Here is an 18,240-nt window from a genome sequence, read left to right on the forward strand (position 1 = left end):
GTTAAGGGTTTGAATGAACAAATCCTTTCTCATCATGTCTAATGAGCAAATATTTAATGACAACAATGCTTATTTCTTGGTAGAAAGGGAATTATTGTTTGGGATATCATAGACAGTGAAAGATATATCTATGCTGCTTACTGGATAGAGGCAACTTTGTAGACAGGAGGTTAAGCAAGCATTGAGTTCAAACGTGCATTGATTACTGTCTACATACTGACTGCAAAAGGCAGCATTTTTCAGGTTTCGGGTACAGCCAGAGTATAAGAGAAAAGTCCTACATTTACTTCCCTTTTAACTATTTTAAAACATTCTATTTGTGAATTGAAACACTTCAAAAGTGAAATCCGTTCAGCTGCTCTAGAGGCCGATATAACGCAACTTAAGGAGTCTTTTACTCAAAGCAGCAAACGGTTGAATGGCAAATCATCACGCCCAATTTGATTCATCTGGGAAGGGGACTCAAGGCAAAATGGCAGCTTTTCAACAGTTTTTGATGCAAGCAAGGTGAAAATAAACAGCTATCGTTCTCTATTTTAATATATGACTGGTTTACTTCCTGTTTTTACTGAAAATCCCTCAGTTATGATCCCATCTCTTTATCTACACAATCACCCTCCACAGCATGCAAACACAAGGCAGAAGTGATGTTGTATGTATACAGTAACTATCGGCGATTGCGGGTGTGCAAGAATAAATCTGCATTGAGATGATCTATTTGTTACGTAGCATTATCTGGCTTTGTGTTTTGTGCCACATTTAAATACCCACAGAACACACATTCTGAAAACACCAGTCGCAGCCCTTTAACTGGAAACTAAAGCCCTGCCTTCTGTTAAAGGACCTTGATTTGTGCACATCCTGTACACAGTGAATCAGGCAGGACAAATAAAGCTTGAAGTGTTCATCTTGAAAACCTCATGCAGGGAGTTGCCAGTTTGCATTAATACCGTCAAATGCAATAACAAAAGCCCACGCAAAGCAGCTGCTTTGAATAAGTATGATTTGCAATCACTACAAACAGGCTGTTAACCACCAAAAACAAATGACAGTGTTATGATCAAAGGATGATTTTATGGGAATTTTTGTATCAAACAGCTTTTCTGAAATAGCGGCATTCTACAGATCAACAGAAAACGTACTAATAGGTTAACTCATTTACATGAATGTTCCCTTTGTTAAGGGTTGATAAAGAGGTTCATTATTGACTAATAAGTCATATACAAATGCATTAGATATCATTGATTTGCGGCTAAAACATGACTAAAAAGGGCAACTTTAATCTGACGCTTCCCAAATAGTAAGCCATTTTACCTCACATGTTAAAAATCCATAATATGTTTATAACAATTACTGTTATGTCTTAACTCACTTGTGTTGTCACTTTCTTTGTCACGTTGATGTCAACAGAATGGTGCTACTCATTACCAAGTCCTAGTTACCTAAAGTCCTCTGCAAAAACACAATCAGGCCTTCATGTTCATTCACAGCATATATTATAATAATAAAGCTTGATGACCATAAAAGGGTTAGTTCACCCAAAAACGAAAATTCTCTCATCATTTACTCATGCTCATGCCTTCTCAGATATGTATGACTTTCCTTCTTCAGCTGAACACAAAGGAAGATTTTAAGAAGAATACCTGAGCTCTGTTGGTCCATACAATGCAAGTGAATGGTGACCAGGCCTTTGAAGCTCCAAAAAGGAGATAAAAGTCAGCATATATGTAATCCATCAGACTCCAGTGGTTTAATCAATGCCTTCTGAAGCGATGCAGTTGGTTTTGGGAGAGAACAAACTAAAATGTAACTCCTTTTTCACTGTAGATCTTGACAGCAGTCTTCAACTGGCGATCATGATTTCAAGCTCGATTACACTTCCTATAGTGCAATCTATCGCTCTGTGCATGCGTCAGATACTAGGAAGTGTAATCGAGCTTGAAATCATGATCGTGCCTAGAGACTGCAATTGCAAGATGTACAGTGAAAAATGAGTTATATTTTGGTCCGTTTTCATCCAAAACCAACTTGATCGCTCAACTTGATTGTTCAAGTGTTGGTTGCATGCCTGTTTATGTTTTGACATCAAAAACAGAGAATAACCTGATGATTTCAAGTCTCATGCAAACACTGTTTCTTGTGTTGTTGATTTTTTTAAATAAGCTCATTTTTGGCAGTTAGCATAATATTGATAATTTACGAGTTTAAGAGAAGCCACAGGCATTGCTTGGCCTCCATCATTACCCTTCAGTTGCACAGTGATTAACACCAGCTCAAACCATCAGGATGACCTCACATACACTTAATTAATTAAATGAATCAATTAGCTTCCCAAGTATCCGCAAATAACCCAGCTAAACCAGTGACCCCAAGAGTAGCCCCAAGTTGTATCGTCTAATTCCCACCCCTGATTAAAACTGTTAGCGGTGCCATCTGCCTTGCTGGTTGATGTTTAGGGAGACCACTGCCAACTGTAATAGACTGCTCCCTGGGTTAATTCTCTCTTGCGGTCACAAACAGGGCTGTAACCACCATAGACATTGAGGGGGACATTTCCCCCCCAATATTCAGAATAGTGGTTTACTGATATGGGATTTGTACATGGCTGATTATTAAATTATTAAATTTGGAAATATGTGGTTACATCCTTGGTCACAAATGCACCTAAACACAACATGGCCAAGTGCCATTTGTTTTATTCTGTTTCTAAGGAAGCAGCCTCCTCAGGATCGAAAATGGGACAAGCTATGATGTTAAACTGTCTCGAGGTCTCTGGTTATGGTGCAACAACAGAAGAAACAGGCGCTGAAAATATTAGAAAGAGTGAGTGAGATAAATATAAGGAGGGAGACAGAGAACAGAGAACAGAGATGAAGACAGGAAGGAGGAAGCCACAGACAGCAGCACTTGATGATTTATAATGGTACTGTTAGAATGCAGGCTCTGTTCATAAGTTAATTTGACTATGAGGTCATGCGAGCCTCACTGAAGTCTGTGCTGCTGAAACAAGGTTTTCTCAGCCTCTGATTTAACAAAGAGACTCCCAATCCATTTCAGACTGCTGCAAAGCAAGTCAAGCAGAACAATTAAAAAAAAAAAAAAGGTGATATTTTGACTTGAATTGTTCAGTGTCAATAACCGCCTGAAATGTGATTGTGCAATTTTGTTGCATTCAGTCTCAGGGGATTTATCTTTTCATGTTATCATCATATCAGAGCTGAGAGGTTTCAAACCATGCTCTGAAAAGCATCAGCACATGGAGGTTAATTTCTCATTAGAAAACAGATAGTTCAGAGTATAAATTCTGATTGGATGAGCCGCATTCAAAACTGTTAGTGACTATAAACACATGACCGCACACATCAAGTCCATTACATGATTTTACCACGGCTTTGATAACTTTCTCTGTGTAATGCAGGGGCGTTTCTGGGATTTGAAAACATCAGCAGCTAGGGTATGGGTGGCAAGGGTATGGACATGGACATTTAATGTTCCAAATTATCCTGTTATTGGTTTATAGTGTGAGAAGAATCTCCAAACGATTCAGTCCATGTGGAAATGATTCCAAATCAATTGCCAACCCATGTGAGAAATATATCTAAAAGAACCTGCTCAGACGAGTGCTACATTTGTGAATTGTGCATCACTAGTTCTGATTCTAAACAGGCCACAGAACATACAGTATTTAAAATGCTGTATATCTATATTTTAGCCACACTGAAAAAATGAAGAGTAACGTATACTTAAGTTTTATTTTGCAAGTGCTTGCGCACAGTTTTTCTAAGTAAATTTTAATGATATTTCATGACATACTGTAATATTGATTGAAGTGAGAGAGAAAATTTAACTTAAACATCTCAGTAACTTTTAATTACAAATCAGATGTACATGGTACTTAAATAAGCTTTTTTAAATAAGAAATTTAAATGAAAATGACGTTTTCAACTCTCATTATTAACACATTAAAAAATGAACCACATGACAAATGGAAGCTTTACACTAGAAAGCTCAATGCATGCTAATGCTATGTCATTAGACAACATCACCTTGCATTACTGGCAATAAGATTAAACTGCGCATGCAGACCTGAACACTTGGTGCCCAAAACACAATGATGGTAATAATTAACATATCATTTTTTTTTTATAATGAACAGGTAATTTGAGTAGAAAAATATACTTCAGACTTTACAAAACAAGAAGTTACCAAACGTAACAACAAAATAAACAATAAAAATGGTGTAAATAAACTTGAAAACAATGAACCCATGCTAGCTCATTAATTGTTCAAGCTTGGTGCATGTTGGGAACAACAGCTTTGAAAAGTTAAATGTACTCATTTTATTTACCAATGAAATTTACTCAAATCAGTGAATAAATATGACAAGGTTTTCGACTTTAGGATCGATACATGATGACACATTGTAAAATTAACAAATAATCATAAATAATATTTACTTATAAGCTAAATAATTAGTTTTTACATGTTTGAATTAAAAACAAATGTAGTATTTATTTAATAGTTTCAAATTCACGCTTTAACTTATTCAGTGCAGGGGCGGATTAAGTGATTTGGGGCCCTAGGCAAAGTACAGGAATGGGGCCATCTTCAATGACACATTTAGATCGATTTTCTCTTAAAGGTGCTGTAAGCCTTTTATTCTTCTTATTATTATTATTTAATTTTTTCATGGAATGGTCTGGAGAAAATATTCCTACGCCCTGAAAGATATCACTGACTATGGTTTCACGGACACCAGAAAACGTCTTATTGCGAGAAAGCGGGTTATTGCGAGAAAACAGCGTTCCCGTATACATGCACTACACAGGCAGCATACATTACTCTTGTATACATGCGACTCGGTCAGTAAGCAGCTTTCTCCACAGCAATGTAATTTTCCTGCAACCCTTGTGTAAACAACACACATGGCATCCGAGGAAGACTTCACTATTTTACTCTGTTGATTCGCTTTATTTTCAGATATTCCAGAGTTGTTAATAATGTCTGACAACACATTATAAAAACACAATCTGACTACTATGAACTACAGTACAGTATATACCTCTACAATACCGGTTTTCCATCAACTTGACCTTAAATTAACTTTATCCAAATTATTAGACTCAAAGTTGACTTTGCATGTTTCCAGAAGACTTTGATCAACTTTTAAAATTGAAAATATAAAAACGTTTGCTAGATTTACGCTGCTAAATAGTGCGAAAACATGCAAACATTCAGAGACTGTTTTCTTTTTTTATTAGAGTGTCAACGGTCAGATCATAATCATCATCAACACTGTGTATTGGTGATTATAGTGAGTGCTGTGACACCTTTAATACTGTGCATTTATTCATATTAAAATAGTCACAGGGTATACTGTATATTGAATTATAATTTCTTTAAGGTCTGGCAATAAATTCCTTCATAAGATATGTCTGAAGAACAAACATGACTTATACTCTTAAATAACAATACATTTTTGATAAACTTTTCTATGAAAGCAAAAACAAAACATAATATCATTTTAACATTTTAGGGCTTTTGTTTACAAATTATTAAAATTGAGGAGAAACATTTAGATCTTCTAAAGCCCTCTCACAATATCAACCCACATATGAAAACAATGGTCATAAAGAAATGTAATGATTACTTAAGAATGCATTTAAATTCAATTTTCTATTTGGAAAAAGAAAGAGATAAAATGTCTGTTCTTCCATTTTATCTATAAAGTATCATCCTATTCAGTGAGGGAAAAATTTGTCCTGCAAATATTCAGAATTTGCACACAATAGCTAAATAACAGATTATACAGATAATAACAGTTATAATAACAGATAATCATTGGTAAAAGATGAACAAACTGAGTTGATGCTGTTCGTGATTGACAGGGCTGACTCACAGATGTATAGAACCAAATATAATCAGGATATTTGCTGGTTCAGTGTAGAGCCGAGGAGGGCGGGGCCGGGCTGGAATGAGACACACCCGGTCCCCAATCAGCCTGATGGGGTGCGCGAGGGATAAAGGCGGCCGGGGACGACAGTTCGAGAGAGAGAGAATTGCAGGCAGCTGTACTGTGTGTTTTTGGTTGTGTGTTTTGTTTAAATTGTTTATTAAATTATTATTTATATTATTAAGCCGGTTCTCGCCTCCTCCTTTCCACTGAACCCCCTTACATTCAGTTTCACATTATCATTTTTTTCCAAGCCCTACAGACCCTGAACAGACGAGACACGATCGTTTGACATTTCAAGAATAGTGAATAAAAGCAAACTTTTCAGCGCATTTTCATTGGTCGGTTTTCAAAATCGATTTCTCTTTTGTTGCCTAAGATGTGCATATGTGCTGACAACATTTCTGTTACAACTGCAGTGATCATTTTTCCATCTGTAGATCTGACCGCACTCCACACAACAAAGAAATTTTATATAAATGCATTTGATTGAAAAAGACACCATCAAATGCTCACCTAAACGGTGCGATCCATCTTTAGCAAAGCAGTATGTAAGGGGGTTCAGTGGAAAGGAGGAGGCGAGAACCGGCTTAATAATATAAATAATAATTTAATAAACAATATAAACAAAACACATAACTATAAACACACAGTCCAGCTGTCTGTAATTCTCTCTCTCTCGAACTGTCGTCCCCGGCCGCCTTTATCCCTCGCGCGCCCCATCAGGCTGATTGGGGACCGGGTGTGTCTCATTCCAGCCCGGCCCCGCCCTCCTCGGCTCTACACAGTATAACTAAACTTTCGCCAGAAAAGCTTAAATGTGTGCTCCGGTCCGCACAACTGATCATGGCTGAATGCTGTTGCATGCACCAACGAGCGTTGTTTTTTTATTTAAAAATTTTTTTATCCCCTTTTCTCCCAATTTGGAATGCCCAATTCCCACTACTTAATAGGTCCTCGTGGTGGCACGGTTACTCACCTCAATCTGGGTGGTGGAGGACAAGTCTCACTTGCCTCCGCTTCTGAGACAGTCAATCCACGCATCTTATCATGTGGCTCGTTGTGCATGACACCACGGAGACTCCCAGCATGTGGAGGCTCATGCTACTCTCCGCGATCCACGCTCAAATTAGAACCACTTAATCGTGACCATGAGGAGGTTACCCTATGTGACTCTACCCTCCCTAGCAACCAGGCCAATTTGGTTGCTTAGGAGACCTGGCTGGAGTCACTCAGCACACCCTGGATTCGTACTCACGACTCCAGGGGTGGTAGTCAGTGTCAGTACTCGCTGAACTACCCAGGCCCCACTTTGCCATTGTGCGTTGTTAAACTCACCGCTGATTGCTGTGGCTCGCGTCTATGAACGCTGAGTTTTGCACAGAAAGCACTCTGGTATTTCAGATCGGAGGGCCAGACAAAGATGATTGGCGGGCCGGATTTGGCCCGCGGGCCGCCAACTGACTAATCCTGCCTTAGGAACTTATCAAAAACTTATTTGATCTAAAATCACATTTCATAGCCCATTGAGACTTCAGACTCAACATGAAAAACCCAGTAAATTCATTAAACATTCTACCTTTTAGAATTTAAGACAACTGTGATGTTATCCTAACTTTAAGATGTTATTTTCGATTTTTAAGAGCATTTTATTCGAGAATTCAAGAACAATCTTAAGAAAAAAGATAAGAACTTTAAGTTTCTTTTTATGGGAATACAAAATATACTTTTTTCTTCAGTTAGAAATTACGAAGAAAAATGGCAGTTAAGAAGAAATTTCTTCTTAAGAACGTTTCGTGAATCCGGCCCCTGGGAGCGCAGTGTGTTTGATTGACAGCTGCCAGCGCGAGCACAAGACACTCAGCACATGCGCTCATCATGGAGTCTGTGTCAGACCATCGCGGCGCGCTTTTTGAAGAACTTTAGCAAATGTCTAGACTTGTTTATGAACTTAAATAAGCCTAGACGCACATATAAGATGCAATTGACCCTAGTTGTGTACAAACCTTACGGTCTAAACGTATTCATCGCTGTATATAAGCCACAGAATACGAGGGACACAGAAAAAATGGAGGACTCTTCTAAAATGCTGTGGAATAATGACAGTAGGTGCTGCTTTCAAACGCTCACATGATGTGTGCTTATTTTTGGATGTATGGCAAGCCATTTTGACATTTATTCCTTAAAACTTGCTAGTATCTATATTTTTTTAGTAATTATTTTTAGTAACTATTCCATTAGATACTAGTATTTATTCATTAGTTACTTGTGCTTATTCAATAGTTACTTGTACTTATTCATTAGTTACTTGTACTTATTCAATAGATACTAGTACTTATTCATTAGTTACTTGTACTTATTCAATAGATACTAGTATTTATTCATTAGTTACTTGTACTTATTCAATAGATACTAGTACTTATTCATTAGTTACTTGTACTTATTCAATAGATACTAGTATTTATTCATTAGTTACTGGTACTTATTCAATAGATACTAGTACTTATTCATTAGTTACTTGTACTTATTCAATAGATACTAGTACTTATTCAATAGATACTAGTACTTATTCATTAGTTACTTGTACTTATTCAATAGATACTAGTACTTATTCATTAGTTACTTGTACTTATTCAATAGATACTAGTACTTATTCAATAGATACTAGTACTTATTCATTAGTTACTTGTACTTATTCAATAGATACTAGTACTTATTCAATAGATACTAGTACTTATTCAATAGATACTAGTACTTATTCATTAGTTACTTGTACTTATTCAATAGATACTAGTACTTATTCATTAGTTACTTGTACTTATTCAATAGATACTAGTACTTATTCAATAGATACTAGTACTTATTCAATAGATACTAGTACTTATTCATTAGTTACTTGTACTTATTTAATAGATACTAGTACTTATTCATTAGATAGTGTTTATTCTAATAGTGACAAGTTTCTATTTAAATGTTACTATCCTAAAAAAATTAAGTATTTTAATTTTAATGACTAGTAACTATTTAGCCCACAGATATCTCAAACTTAATAGTTACTAGTACTATTTCTAGAGCACATTTGCATATTATGCAAATAGTATGTTGAATATAAATGCAAGGTCACTTTCTTTCTTAAAAGCAAAGGTTCACTTTACACCCAGTGTGCCTACTGAAACATAGTGGTAGAAAACTGAAACATCAACATTGCTGTATGGACAATTAATGGCATAGACGTTACAGAACTGCTGAGCAGCATGATGGAATAAATAAATTAAATGAAAAAAGGGTGTCATGTTTTTTCTATATATCCCACACATACTTCAGTAATACAAGACATGGCTAATTAAATTATAAGAGGCAATTGTAGTAAGCTGCTTTATATTTACATGAATTACAGTAAATTATACTTTATCTGATGAGTACAGCAACAAACTAATTACAGCAAACTACTATGACTGTATTTAGACACAAAACCAACATCTTATTCTGAGGAGAATGCTTCTTTTTGTGTTCATAATCTTTTCTTTTTTCATTCATAAATCGATAATTATTTGCACTCTGTCTGACCTCAGATCATTCCTAGGAGGAAAACAAATCTGCCTATATGCGTCAGCACCTCGGACTTATATGCAATCAGTCAGTGCTTGTTGTTGTGCTCAGTCCATAATGAAGTAGGCCTATACAACTGCAAGTAAAACAATTCTTGGTTCTATTCTATAATAAATTCAGTTTTGTATTGGTAGACTCTTTAACATTAATGAACAGTAATCTTGGCTCTGTTCTCTCTCTCTCTCTCTCTCTCTCTCTCTCGTTTCAGTTTTAAGGTGCTTTCTTGGCATGACACATATTTGTACATCTGTATTGCCAAAGCATTTACAGCTGAGCTGCATACAAATAAAACAGTGCAAAACAAAGACAGCACAAAACAACGTACATAATCTTAAAAAAAAAACATAAGATATAGAATGTAAATTTGACATATAAGGTAAAAATGATCATGTTAAATAATAAAAATGAAGTTGCACATGAAGGAAAAAGAAAATGTTAACAATAAGAACCAACCATAGTAAAATATAACTGAAACACAGAGTCAAGTCAGTTCACTCTCTGTCTCTCATTTTGTGGCAGACAGGCACATGTTGTGAAGCTATCATGCAGCAGTCCTTGTGTTCTCCTAATAAGGGCAGTTTTTCATCACTTAAAAGTTAAAAAAGTTTGTCTGTGTATTTTGTGCATTTTGTTAGGAAATGCAGCTCTGTCTCTATGTTTTGTGTTTTGATCACAGTGTGGACACAACCTTTCTTCCTATGGTAGCCATGTTTTCCTGTGTCTGCCTTTGTCTATAGTGAGGTTGTCCACTGCATTTGAACCTTGTCAAGGTGTCTCTCAATTTTTTATCTGTCACTGTGTACAGATATTCTGCCATGGTCTATTCTCTTTTTAGGGCCGGTTAGCATTGCATTTTACTCTGTTTTTGCGTTTGAGTTTTCCAATAAGTGATATAATTTAGTTTTATTTGTGCTGTAATTTGGCTCTAATTAGTTTAACAGTATTGTTCTGGTCCAGATCTTCAGTTTGATGAGGGTTAGTAGATATTGGTGCAGGGCTTTATAATGGTATGAGTGGGGGTCACTGAGTTTTAGATTTTTCCAGAATTTAATTGCCGGTCTTTGTATTTTTATAATTAGTGGATATTTGCCTAATTCTCTCTCTCTCTCTCTCTCTCTCTCTCTCCATTCTGTTTTGATCCTTCTTTCTGTTGGACGCAAGTCATATTGTGCGAACAGCCACACAGTTAAAGCAGATTTTGGGAATTGAGTGTGATGACTTTAGGTCCTTCAACTTGTAATTAGGCCAGCGGTGTCCATTAAGTAACATGAACATTGATTAAATATTTCTCTCAGTGTTTACTTGATCCTGGCCCTGCACTGAATAATGCACTACTCCTCCTGTCTGTCCATTTTTATCCTTGTTACCATACCTTTTAATTTGCTGTATATGTATCTCTTACTTCAATGTTTTACTATATTTAATTATGTCATGCTTTAGTTTCCCTATTCTTGCCATGCTCCAATAATAAATAAAGAATAAAAGATTAAAGTAATGTGTTTCTTTATGAAGTAATAATAATAATAATACTACAATGGCAGCTAAGTGCAAATACAGATAAATAGCAACAAAAAGCATCTTCTCACAGTCACTGTTGTTCTAAAGACTCTTATTTTGAAATAGTTTGTCTTGTCATTCGTTTCCCCCACACTACATTTCCCCGGATGCACTGCCCTCATCACAGCCATCTGTTCCCCATCTCCCTCACCTGTTCTCCATTCCCTCATCAGTACCTTTTTGTATAAATACCCTCTAGTTTTGTTCCATGCTTGTCTGTTCTTGTTCACTGTTGCATGGTTAATGTTACCACAAATGACTGTCTTGTTACCTTCATCATCATCTTTTATGTATTCTCATCTTCTTTTGATTGTGGATTAAAGGATTGCTGCATATAGATCCTGCTCTCTCTAGCCACATCTACAAAACATGACAGAAGAACTGACCTAAATGGATCTAGCCGCCATCAGAATTCTTCTCCTCACACTGGGGGACTGTCCAGTGGAGGATCATGTCCGTGATTTTAGTGCACTATGATGACCACTCTCTGGTGATTTACTTTTGGGTTGGTCTGAATAGTACACTAAAAGAACTGATGCCACCGGCAAATCCTCACTGGATACTCTGAGAATGTGCAGAAGGCTCTAGAACTTTGCAATTCCCCTTACACTGTGGGTTATGGCAGGAACCCTGGGCCAAAACCTGCACCCAAGCCTCCCACGGCTAACGAGCCAGCGCCTGTGCCTGTAGCCCCGTCCATCCCAGCGCCTGTGCCTGTAGCCCCGTCCATCCCAGCACCTGTGCCTGTGGTCCCGTCCGTCCCACAGCCAGCTCTCGCAGAGCTAATACCCTAGAATGGATTCCCGCCGATGTGCCCAACCCAGAGTACCCTTCCTCCTCTGCTGGTTCCGTCCAGCCCCTCTACTCTGCTGGTTCCGTCTAGGATCATGGACTCGCTGGTTCTGTCCAGCACCCTTGCCCTTCCTCCTCCGCTGGTTCCATCCAGCAACCTGGCCCTTTCTCCTCCGCTGGCTCCACCCAGGACATCGGCTCCTCCTCCTTCTGATCAGCCGGTTCCCTCCAAGTCACCGGCTCGACCATCGCCCCCGGGGACTTCCCAGACAAGGGGATCTTTGACCCTCCAACTCCGCCTTGGCCCTCCGATCCACTAAGATCCCCAGTTCTGCTCCTCGAACCTCTCACAGCTCCGCCTTACCTGGCTTCATTCCTCAAGCCTTCCATGGCTCTGCCTCCCAGGCCTCCTGACCCTGTCCCTGCTCTGTGGCTGCCTCCCAGGCTTCCTGACCCTGTCCCTGCTCTGTGGCTGACTCCTAGGCCTCCTGACCCGGTCCCTGCTCTGTGGCCGCCTCCCAAGACTCCTGACCCTATCTCTGCTCTGTGGCCACCTCCCAGGCCTCCCGACCCTCCCCCAAACTACATTTCCCAGGATGCACTGCCCTCATCACAGCCATCTGTTCCCCATCTCCCTTACCTGTTCTCCATTCCCTCATCAGCATTGTATAAATACCCTCTAGTTTTGTTCCATGATTGTCAGTTCTTGTTCGTTGTTGCATGGTTAATGTTACCACAAACAACTGTCTTGTTTTGTTGTTCTTCTTTTGATTGTGGATTAAAGGATTGCTGCATATAGATCCTGCTCTCTCTAGCCTCATCTATACAAAACGTGACACTTCTTTGCATTGTGTAAATAGCGTTAGATATTATTTGCACTCCCAATTAATTACTAACATGCAGTATAGGGGCATCTTTGCAGCTTGTTTGTTGTGTTTATTTAAAGTCCCACATCATCCCCTACCACAAAACCTAACTTTAACCTTACTAAAATTAACCATGGTTTTACTGCAGTAACCATATATTACCATGGTACCTTCACTACCTCGCAGTGACCAAATCATTTATATAAATTTTTAGTATTAAAGGTAACAGAGTACAGACAGGAAACAGGATGGGGAAAAGTGGGGAAACCAACCTGGGACTTCTGCCTCATACAACATTGATTTGAAACTTTTTTTTATTTTATTTTTTATGTATAATTCTTTGATTTCTCTAAAGAATAGTTGTAAAGCTGGCAAGACATCATCTTTTGTTAAAAAAATAAAAAAATAAAAATAAAAAAAAACCTTTGTATTGAAGATTTAAGATGTATATCTGTATTTGATGGATAAGTGATGCAGACATGTAAAATGTGTGGTATAGGGCTGTTAGTGCATTATGATAATGTATTCCCTTGTACTTTTTTTTTTTTTTTTTTTTTTTTTATATAAAGGTTTACATGGCAAAAAATAAATAAATCTGCTTCATAAAAATAATCTTCACCGTCTTTACACACACTTCGCCATTAAGACGACACTTGTGGGCGCAATTTGTCGTCAATTTCTGTGTTTCCACCAGACTATTTGAGTGTAAATAGCGCCGCTGTGTGGCAGCTGTTATTGACATCTAGTGCAAATAGTTACTCGACAAAAGTAATAATAATAATTAGTATTATTATAATTACACTAACAGTTGTTAGTGTACAATTTTGTATATACCCACACTGTTACATTATGGTCTGGCATTTTATGTTGTTTCATTCAGTGCCATATCAACCCAATTTTTGTTTTTACTTTTACAAATGTGATTTCAAATTTCACAGTTTGCTTTTGTTTGGGAATTCTATTTAGTACATAATCAGAAATCCCACAATATCACTTGACAATTAATGCAACCTTAACCATGAATATATGTAATGGAATTTTTTTTAAATTATATAGCACATTTTAAGTAAAACACCCATTGGGAAAGATTAGTTTTAGACCTTAAATAGTTGTCTTTTATATGCCATGTTGTGTTTATATATTTTTGTTTTAATGCACCCCTTTTTCCCTGCACAAATATAGGGACTATTAGTTTGAAGTGTCTCCCCGTTCTCCATTCAGAGATGGGTAAAATTTTTATTTGATGATTAATTTAATGATATAACATCCATATTTTCAAAATCAAACATCAGTCGAGTTTTGCCCTTCATTCCAATGGGGTACTATATCTTACATGATATAACTGATGCAACAAACAGCCAAATTCAACTCATTTCTCTTTCTTTGTGTTTTCATTCCTAGAGCAGGTTAGCTATAATCATATTAAAACGATCCATTTCAATCTATATGGTAATATAGATGTGGTAAAGCCATGTAAAATAACACGTTAATAGCTGTAAGGTTCTCATGTTTATGCAATGATCAATTTGAATGAAGATATCCCATCCACATTCTTATTAGATACTAGTACTTATTAGACACTAGTGTCTTTTCCTATTGTTACTAGTAACATTTCGTATCTTACTAGAAACAATTGTTTTTTTTTACCCATCAAATGCAATGACTAGTCAAAATGGCGATTGTAGAGTAGAATTAAAAATCGTACTAGTAAAATAAATCTTACTAGTAACATTTGGAATAAGTACTAGTATCTACTGAAATAGTGTCTATTCAATAAGTACTAGTATCTAATGAATAAGTACTAGTGTTTAGTGAATAAGAACCAGTATCTATTGAATAAGTAGCATCTCTCGAATAAGCACTAGTATCTACTGAATAAGTACTAGTATCTAATGAATAAGTACTAGTGTTTAGTGAATAAGAACCAGTATCTATTGAATAAGTATCTCTTGAATAAGTACTAGTGTTTAGTGAATAAGAACCAGTATCTATTGAGTAAGTAGTATCTATTGAGTAAGTACTAGTGTTTAGTGAATAAGAACCAGTATCTATTGAGTAAGTAGTATCTATTGAGTAAGTACTAGTATCTATTGAATAAGTAGTATCTCTTGAATAAGTACTAGTGTTTAGTGAATAAGTACTAGTATCTAATGAAGAAGTACTAGTGTTTGGTGAATAAGTACTAGTATCTAATGAATAAGTATCTCTTGAATAAGTACTAGTGTTTAGTGAATAAGAACCAGTATCTATTGAATAAGTAGTATCTCTTGAATAAGCACTAGTATCTAATTAATAAGTACTAGTATCTAATGAATAAGAACCAGTATCTATTGAATAAGTAGTATCTCTTGAATAAGCACTAGTATCTATTGAATAAGCACTAGTATCTATTGAATAAGTACTAGTGTTTTGTGAATAAGAACCAGTATCTATTGAACAAGTAGTATCTCTTGAATAAGCACTAGTATCTAATTAATAAGTACTAGTATCTAATGAATAAGAACCAGTATCTATTGAATAAGTAGTATCTCTTTAATAAGTACTAGTATCTATTGAATACGTTCTAGTATCTATTGAATACGTACTAGTATCTATTGAATACGTACTAGTATCTAATGAAGAAGTACTAGTGTTTAGTGAATAAGAACCTGTATCTATTGAGTAAGTAGTATCTATTGAGTAAGTACTAGTATCTAATGAAGAAGTACTAGTGTTTAGTGAATAAGTACTAGTATCTATTGAATAAGTACTAGTATCTAATTAAGTACTAGTGTTTGGTGAATAAGTACTAGTATCTCTTGAATAAGTACTAGTGTTTAGTGAATAAGTACTAGTATCTAATGAATAAGTACTAGTATCTCTTGAATAAGAACCAGTATCTATTGAATTAGTAGTATCTCTTGAATAAGCACTAGTATCTATTGAATAAGTACTAGTGTTTAGTGAATAATAACCAGTATCTATTGAATAAGTATCTCTTGAATAAGCACTAGTATCGAATAAGCACTAGTATCTAATGGAATAGTTATTAGTATCTATTGAATGAGTACTAGCATCTAATGAATAAGTATTAGCATCTAATAAATAAGTACTAGTATCTAATAAATAGGTATTAGTATCTACTGAATACTGTAAGTACTAGTACTTATTCAATAAGTACTAGTATCTATTGGAATACATTCTAGTAAGAAGTGAACGTGATGTCTGAACTACAGATCTCCATAGGAATCAATGGCAAAATTTTGAAATGTGTTACTAGTAACAATGGAATAGTTACTAGTCATTATGGAATACATACTAGTATCTAATAAATAAGTACTAGTAGCTAATGAATAAGTACTAGTATAAACTGAATAACCTCTAGTATCTAATAGAATAGTCTCATATGAATCTCTAGAAAGTCCGATTTATTTTAATGAGTCGGTTCGTTTGGACAACTCGTGTATGAAGCTCTCCAAAACCGTTCTCTCCCTCTCATATAAAGCACTGGGAAGTTCAATCCAATCGGTTTTGTTCGGAGGATTCATTTACATGAACCGTACTAAAGAACGATTCATTTGAGTTTCACACAGAATACCCTATTTTTTCGTCTACTTTTTTGTTATTGAATATTTAGTTAAATGCTGCTCTTCGCTACTGTTTTCGACTAATTTATTTACATAGATATGTTTACATTATTCAAATACTGTTTATTACTGATATATATATATATATATATATATATATATATATATATATATATATATATATATATATATTTATAATAAAGATAATACTTAAGTGTAGTTAGGCCCTATTGTTAATAGCTTGTTGTGTAGTAACTATTTTTTAAAGGGTAGCTTCAACTCAAAATTGCTCAGGGACAAAATAAGTAAATATGTTAAACTTATACATTATAAAATGTAGGGGAGTATTGCGATTCAAAACTACGATATATTGCGATATTTCACTCAATGTTTCTCATTCGTCTTCATTGGACTTCAGAGAACTGTTACCAAATCACCAAATGCATTGTTAAATTAATATAAAATTGCCAGTTTACAAAACAAGGCCTGTTTATTTCCTTATATCCATGTACAATGCAAAGCCATAAGCATGTAAGACCATAATCGGTCCTTATTTCAAGTCAATGCTAGTCTTTCTAGAAATATAGTGTTTATGAATACAATAGTAGCCTAGCCGAAACACTAAAATAATTGTCAAAATGTTATGTAAAATTGTAATACATTTTAGTAACGGTGGGTGATTATGTGTAAAGCATAACGGCACCTTCTAAGGGACTGTTGCTGATTTCCTAGATCAATTTGGCAAAGAGAAAAACAAATTCTCATCACCATAATGCGGAAAAAAATGTAAATAATAATATAGATACTTGGCCTGCAAATATCGGTACAATATCACAAATACAAATATCACGATATTTCAATATTTTTTCCCCACCCCTAATAAAATGGTTGATATTATTTGAACTGATTATAAACGGTTCATGTTAATTTCCATGGACTATAAACACTGTATTTTCTGAATTAAATGCCCAGTCCTTATCCACCTGACTAAGCTTTACTTATTACACTAAACTACCATTTATTGTATTCAGTATTACCTGTATGAGACTCAATTATTAAGCTTTAAAAATAACATGAACAGGTCACATTTTTTAAGATGAATGGATTTTAATTTGCAGTATTTACTTTTACTTTTTAATACTTAAGTATTTTTAAAACCAGGTACTTTTTACTTTAGTATTTTAAAGGATGACTTTTACTTAAGTAATAAGTAAAAGTACAGATACCACACAAAATTTAAGTATGGAAATTGAGTACTTTTCCCACCACTGCTTATTACACAAGCCTAATGGCCTAAAACTAATCTCATAATTCTCTGCTAACAATGTGCTCTGCTAGACCTCATAATAAAGCTATTCACAGCATTGCACTGAATTGGATGTAAATTATCACCACTATAAAAGTTAAAATAAATATTCCCATTCATTAGGAGTAAGTTAATGGCTTTTAGTCACACTCAGAATTGAAGTAGTCCATTTATTCCCTTCACTATTTCTCTAGTAGAGTCAATAATAGGGCTGATTTATGCCAAGCTTAGCATACCCTGTTACACTAAAAGTGCCCTGGCTACATTTCAAAAAATACACTTCATTAATGAACTGAACTTGTGCCTTACTTCAAGACCTCTCTGACTTTGCTTTTCTGGCCAAATCTGAATCAGTCCATCTTAGAAAACAAATGTTTGCAAAAACTTTGTTTGCCTTGCATTATGAATAATATTAACTAATAATTTGTTTATTGATCAAATTAAAGATGAAGTAACCTGCATTATTTACGAGGATAGAGCAAAGTTGATCAAATATCATGCACCCAGGTCGCCATAACCAGTACATTTTAACATGTATTTAACATACTAGAAGTCAATGAAGTTTCTGTTGTATATTCATGCAAATTTAAC

The 18,240-nt window shown here is 35.6% G+C and overlaps 1 protein-coding gene across 1 annotated transcript in view; it reads right to left on the bottom strand.

Moving 5' to 3' along the window:
• The window catches only part of LOC127420133 (neural cell adhesion molecule L1-like), an 82,575-nt gene extending 81,138 nt beyond the window's left edge, over window positions 1-1,437 (bottom strand). The window contains exon 1 of the mRNA XM_051662164.1: window positions 1,373-1,437. The gene's annotated coding sequence lies outside the window, so the exon portion shown is untranslated. The remainder of the gene's footprint in view (window positions 1-1,372) is intronic.
• Between the last annotated feature and the right edge of the window lie 16,803 nt (window positions 1,438-18,240).

Source organism: Myxocyprinus asiaticus, chromosome 29 (genome assembly GCF_019703515.2).
Source record: "Myxocyprinus asiaticus isolate MX2 ecotype Aquarium Trade chromosome 29, UBuf_Myxa_2, whole genome shotgun sequence".
NCBI classification, from domain to species: Eukaryota; Metazoa; Chordata; class Actinopteri; order Cypriniformes; family Catostomidae; genus Myxocyprinus; species Myxocyprinus asiaticus.